Below are 7,376 nucleotides of genomic sequence, written 5' to 3'. Positions count from 1 at the left end.
AGAGAGGGGAGGGGGAGAGAGAGAGGGAGAGAGGACGTTAGAGACGAGAGAGAGAGAGAGAAGAGGAGAGATGTAGAATCGCTATTCTTAATTAGTGATTGCAACTCAAGCATAGCAGCTTTCCTGATGAAGGGACCCCGTGTCTTTTTAATCAAAAATAGTGTGTCCTTCACTCATCGGACTGCATTTCTGATCTCTATAGAAAAAGAAATTGTGAGTCATCACAATGTGTGCATTTAAAGAAAAGTTACTTCTATCCAATGAATAAACACAATCAATCAATGCAAGAGAACAATATTTCTAGTTGACTTTCATTGTTGTATCTTACATTAGAGCAACTTCTTAATATTGAACCAAAATTGGCCTTACCCTTCAAAATGCCACACCCTCAATTATATGGCTCTAAAGACAACTGGTCCAAATGCTCCGTGTCCAAATTGAGACCCTCCGTGAAAAATTAAAAGTAGCAGCACTGAGATCGTATCAGTATAAGGAAATGTAGGATTACTAAGTCGTAGATCAGGTCCTGGATTGGCGGCAGTTATTGGTTGTGCGGCACTACTGGGTACATCAGAGGAGACTAGTTGATGGCAAACTTGCAGTATCTAGGAAACACATACAAACAAATGTATCATAAAATAACAAATCATGTTGTGTGACAACATTCCTTTAGTCAGACATACAAGGTATAACATAACATACTTTGCAGTCTAACTTTGGCTTCAAGTTCAATTCCTTTTATACCTTCTATATTGAGGATTGACCTAAACAATTTTCAGAATATCTTTTCATTGCCTTTCTACATGAACTTAACTAGTGTTACCAACTCAAATGTTTGTAGATAGTTAATATAGACAATGTTTTTTTTGTCTACTACTGCTAACCTAATGAAGAAGATTGGAGATCCTCCACTCAGTTCTTGACGTTGTCACCTCTGATCTCTCTCCCCAAGAGAACGGAAGCGTCTGTGGCACTGAAAAAACAGGAGAAGTGCCGTTACTTTGAGTCCTGGAGATCCTCTAGGAGATGATCCACTTCCATTGTATTGCCTTGACCTTGAGGGCTTGATGAAAGTCGGAGAGGTTCTTGAGAAGGAATATTTTCCGTGGGAGGAGTAGGTTGAAGGGAGCGAGTGGGAGGGGATGTGTGGAGAGTAAGGAGGGGGAGGTGGAGAACTAAATTGTGCTGTTGGTGTGGTTTGAGGTGAAAAGAAATATCCTGATTGATTAGGGGAATAGTGTGGTTAGGTATTGAGTAGATAGATTAAGGGGTTGATGATTGTTGATAAGCATAGTTTGAGTAACCATTGTATCCCATTGGCTGACAAACAGGAGGATAATCATGAGTGTGACCTTGTGAAACACGAATTACTGTAGGTGCCATAGCAGTGGGAGGAACATTAAGTGGAAGTGGTCCAGCTTCAGGATGATATTGATGCTGCGGCTGAATGGGCCGTCTGACCTGAAGAACTGGTACAATCTTGACTACTTTCCTTCCTCCACCACCATTATTGCTCCTAGGAGGATCATCCTGAGGACTAGTCTCCTGAGCTGTTTGTTGCCAGGAGATGAGGAGAAACTAGGAAGCAAAAAAGAATTGAAAGTCATTGAAACAGGAAAAAGAATGAGTCAAAGGGAACTACTTTCATGCTATTACCATATATGTGAGAACAGATGATGCAAGTTGTGTGTACTATAGTAAAGTATGAACTGAAAGATCAATTATACTACATCTCTAATGCTAACATCATCACTTTTCAGGTCAAATTTCAAAAAGAGACACACAATACGACAAAACATCTAAATTTGAATGTCACTTTTTTCAGTGTGAGTTCACAGCCAATGCATGTGGTTCATTAGTGTAGTTTCACTTTTAAGCTCTCATGTTATCATCCCAGCCCATTGGTTGCTAACTAAACAAAAAACACTAAAAAAACTTGTATACTTTGTGGTAAAAACATTAACCTGTGTAGGTTTATTATAGTATTAACAAAAAACTCCCTATTGTAATAGAGTCATGTAACACTTGAGGTTTTGAAACTTGTCTAAATAATAATTAATATTATGCAAGCTACTTTAAAAACTCTGTAATATGATGATTTAGATAGTTTTCGTGATATTTTAAATAAATCTTTCAAAAAGGATATAATGTACATGGTTGAATTTCCTATTGTAATTGACAGGAGCTAATGGTTATGGGATTGTAATGATCCATGGCAACTTCTCAGAGACAGAGGGGCTATCAGTACACCCACACAATGTGTACAAGTTTGTCCACTTCCTCCTCTTCTACAGGGTAATTTAAAAATAACACTTTCGTTAGAGCTGTCTCTCTTATTGCCTATGTCTCTTACCCATACATGGTATCTATACAAACATTAATTTAACAATACATTTTCTTGGTATATCAATAACCTATGTATATAGAGGGGATATAGAGGGGAGAGAGACGAGAGAGACAGAGAGAGAGAGACAGACAGAGAGAGAGAGAGAGAGAGAGAGAGAGAGAGAGACAGAGAGAGACAGAGACAGAGAGAGAGAGGAGAGAGAGAGACATAGAGAGAGACAGGACAGAGAGAGAGAGAGAGCATTCCTATTACAAAAATGTTGTTGTGATGGTTTACAAAGTTCACAGGTCTACAACTTTCAATATGCAGTTATCATTATGAATGGCACATATGGAAGACAACATACAATATAGTAATAAACATATAGCAACCCTATATCACTGGGGCAATAAATAGGGATTCAAAACATCAATATTATAAACCAGCCTCATTAAATAATCCATACAGTTAAAGAAATCAAAGAAGATCCAGAACAACTACCTAACAATAACTCAGGAGTAATGGTCAACACACAAAAAATTATATTAATTTTATTGAATAACAAAAATTCTAGCTACATATGTCACATGTTAATTTGTTCAAATTCAATATACACTAAGTAGGAGGACAGGGAATTTCTCTTACTTCTTAAATGGAAGACCTACCTTGGTTGAAGAAGAATTTTCATGCCAATTTTGTGTCCCATATCCTCAAGAATGAGATAAGATCATCTGTAGTGAGACCACGAGTGATAAAGTCTTGAATAACTGCCTCAGAAGGACTACCTACTGCTCTATTGGCTATTGACTGGAAATTGGCAACCTCATCAGCATGAAAACTGAAGACCTGAAAATTATCAAAACAAATATTGTTTATTGAAATAATTCTTGTAACACAATGTAGGAAATTTTAATAATACAATCAATAAAAGTTAATTATATGTTATTGAGTTTAAATACATTGAGTAACAAGTTCATTTACAATATGTCAATTGTTCCTTTACTATAATATTTCTTTAATGTAAATAAAATGTTTAGATAAAATTCCTCCATCACACACACAAAACACACATGGCATCTTACTTACCAACCACTTCACAATGTGACAGTAAAGCCTGCCAGTTTGATGGTCAGGATGAGGACGATCTAATAACTGAGTAAGTTTTTCTCACAACAGACCATGGCAATTGATCCAAAGTTTTCTTTTGATGTACTCCACTTGGCCTAACTCTTCCAAGCATTTTTCTGTATCAAAAGAATAACAGTGACTACAGTAGCACGGATAAATGATAATAGCAGTAGTTACTGCAGCCATAACTCCAGTGTGAACTTACCGATGTTACTGTCTCCTTTGATATATAACTATACTTGTGACCAATGGCCACTCCTAGGGTATCAACACTTCTTAAAGCATGAGTAGCGGTGATCATTAGTCATCATAATTATTATTAATAATTAATAGACACGCCTCTTTGATTAAACTTCCGTTGTTGCATCATCTTAAAGTTTCAAGCTCAGTCTGGAAGTTTGGGACTCTGGGTCTGAGATTGTACATTTTCAATATTAAGATGGCCTCCTTGATATTGAGACGTTTGTGGGCAACTAAAGTTATATTGAATATAGTTATTACTAATTGGTAATCAAATCTCTTTATTTTATTAGATATAGCTTATACAGCCTCTCCATCTCTTCGAAAACTTAGTTCTAGTCTTAGTGGTCAGTAATCTTTCTTAGTAAATGCCTATATATTGTTACTCTTAACCTACTATCATTTTTTCTAATTAATGCCTATTTGTTCCTCTTCAGATGACACTGATCTAGTTTGTTATTGGAAGTGGTCCAGGTGGTTATGTGGCTGCAATCAAAAGCAGCACAATTAGGACTTAAGGTAGTGCCATCTCTATATATATATGTCTCTATTAAATATATCTTTAGACAATCTGTGTTGAAAAAGATGCTACTTTAGGAGGGACTTGTCTTAATGTTGGCTGTATTCCATCAAAGGTGTGTTTGTGTATAAATGTATGAATGAATTAAGGCTTTCTCTCGCAACTCTCAACGTAGGCTCTCTTAAATAATTCTCATCTTTATCACATGCAAAAGATGATTTTGCAAACCGAGGAATTGAGGGTACAATAAATCATGTGATAGTCATGTGATATCTTATTTCATTAGTTGGTGATGTCAAACTCAATTTAGGTGGAATGATGAAACAAAAAGAAGAAGCTGTCAAACAATTAACATCTGGTATTGCTTATCTCTTTAAAAATAATAAAGTAATATATTGTCTATTAATTTATTGTGTCATATGCTCATTATACTAGGTGACTCTGTTTCTGGTTTTGGTCATATCTCATCTCCTAATGAAGTGACAGTCACTAAAAATGACGGATCAAATGAAGTTATTAAAACTAAAAAGATATTGATTGCTACTGGTTCAGAGCCTATACCATTTCCTGGACTAGATGTAAAATATTGTATCATAACTTGTAACATACGTATTTCTCTCTCTCTCTCTCTCTCTCTCTCTCTCTAGTTTGATGAAAAAGACTGTTATTTCATCAACAGGTGCTCTGTCTTTAGAGTCAGTCCCTCCTAGATTACTAGTAATTGGAGCTGGTGTTATTGGTTTTAGAATTGGTAAGTCATGTCATCCAAGTTATAACTCTATACCTTCTTCCTGTAGGGTTCAGTATGGTCTAGGTTAGGTTCAAAGGTCACTGCTGTAGAGTTTTTAGGTCATGTAGGAGGGCTAGGTATTGATATGGAAATATCGTAAGTTATTTATTTATATAAAGTAAATTTTTGTTTTTGTTAGTAAAACTATTCAACGAACACTTAAGAAACAAGGATTAGATTTTAAATTGAATACTAAGGTAACTAAAGCTGAGAAAACTGACTCAGGTATTCAGGTTAGTAGTGACAAATGGCTACCTAGATTGATGGTGGATGGTTGAATGGATAGATGGACATTATTGGTTTATTAATGGTTGTTTTTCAGGTCACAGTTGAGGCAGCTAAAGGTGGTAAAGAACAACAGCTAGAATGTGATGTGTTACTGGTGTGTGTTGGACGTCGTCCTTTATACTCAAAATTTAGGACTCGAGGTCAGTAGCTCAGTGATATATAGTATATAGACTATTATAAATTGTATTGTTCTATTTAGAAAATTGGTATATCATTAGATGACAAAGGAAGAATACCAGTAAATCACACATTTCAAACATCAGTACCAAGGTATACCACCTATGACTGTGTTGACATTCACACTACTCCCTCCCTCCCTCTCTCTTTCTCTCTCTCTCTCTCTGGTTTCTCTCTCGTCTCTCTTCTTTCCAGTGTCTATGCCATCGGTGACTGTATTCATGGACCAATGTTAGCACACAAGCTGAAGATGAAGGTATTATTGTACATGTATATGTACAATATGACCACACCCTTTATATATAGGTATTATATGTGTTGAGAACATGTTAGGTGGAGCAGGTCACTTAGACTACAACTGTGTACCTTCTGTCATATATACTCATCCTGTAAGACCTCTAACTAATTCACTAATGACAGGGTTATCCCTTTATTAGGAGGTTGCATGGGTAGGCAAAGAGTGAGGAACAGTTAAAGGAAGAAGGTGTGGAATATAATATTGGCAAGTTTCCTTTTTCTGCCAATAGTCGAGCAAAGACAAATGGTATAATGTAGTCATGTGACATATCATGTTATTTAATGATGACATCACTTGCAGCGGACACAGATGGTTTAGTAAGATTATTAGTGATAAGAAAACAGATAGAATGTTAGGAGCACATATTGTTGGCTCAGTAAGTTTTGTTAACTCTTAATTAGAGGAGTTTACCCATCTCATTATTAGACAGCTGGCGAGTTAATTAATGAAGCTGTTTTAGCACTCGAATATGGAGCATCAGCAGAAGATGTTGCTAGAGTGTGCCACGCCCATCCTGTGAGTTAATTAACTATAAGTCATTACAAGTTATGCAATTAAAATATTGCAGTATGGGAAAATGTAGATTGCTATCTTTCTTTTAATCATAGACTTGTTCTGAAGCATTACGTCAAGCTTGTTTATTGGCTTACTTTGGCAAAGCTATTGACTACTAAAATGAAATTTACTTTTAAAAAAGCATCATCCTTCTCCCTATATTAATATTCAATATATACTCAGTACATGTTATTATAAATTAATTAACTATTGTCTTTTTAATAATAGGATAGTGTATAATTTAGTTTGATTTTTCAATTCTATATTTTCAGACCTGTGCTGAGGCATTACGTGAAGCTAGTTTAATGGCATATTGTGGCAAAGCTATTAACTTCTAAAACTGCTGACATTTAGACAACTATATTTTATAGAGTCCTAAGAATAACCATCAGTCTTCAGTTACTACTTATTAGATAGTATTTGTTATGTATAATGAAATGTTTTAATAAAGTTGCTCATATCGAAGTGTAAATACTTTCAATTCTAAGTAATGAATGTGTTATAAGTGTTAAAGTAATGTTACAAACCATCCCATGGCCAAAGTCTTTTTCTCTCTTGGAGATCTTATATAATAAATATTTTTCAGAGACCTGTGTCCATTATAGACAGGTAATAGAATAGCAGCCCCGCCCCTTCTTGATCGAGAGGGAGGATCTAGGGGTGTGTCATGGCTACATTCTTGACGAGATTTTACAAGAGAAGCCAACTCTTCAAGAATTATGTGAACACGTTATCATTGGCAGTAAATGGTATCAATTAGGAATACAACTGGAACTAAATGTTAAGAGTCTGAACTCTATTAAAGAAGAACAAGAAGATGATACTTACAAAACATCAAAAATGTTTCAATTGTGGTTTGATACAAATCCACATGCTACCAGAAGACAAGTTCTAGAAGCCTTAAAGAAGGAAGTCATTGGAGAAATCACTACTGCTAAAAAGTATGAGGAGATGTTAAGCCGGGAGTTTACTGGTAAGTACTAAATTATTTCTCAGTTTTACGAGTTGATTTTTATCTTTGCTTAGGAAGTGATTCCCTGTAATGAAGCTAACA

At 35.5% G+C, this 7,376-nt stretch overlaps 1 pseudogene; it reads left to right on the top strand.

The window, feature by feature from the left end:
* Positions 1 to 1,425: 1,425 nt before the first annotated feature.
* LOC121391955 lies at positions 1,426 to 6,660 on the top strand (annotated as a pseudogene).
* Positions 6,661 to 7,376: the final 716 nt, after the last annotated feature.

This window comes from Gigantopelta aegis, unplaced genomic scaffold (genome assembly GCF_016097555.1).
Source record: "Gigantopelta aegis isolate Gae_Host unplaced genomic scaffold, Gae_host_genome ctg3162_pilon_pilon, whole genome shotgun sequence".
NCBI classification, from domain to species: domain Eukaryota; kingdom Metazoa; phylum Mollusca; class Gastropoda; order Neomphalida; family Peltospiridae; genus Gigantopelta; species Gigantopelta aegis.
Note: the sequence above shows the minus strand (reverse complement) of the source record. Positions and strands in the feature narration are given on the sequence as shown.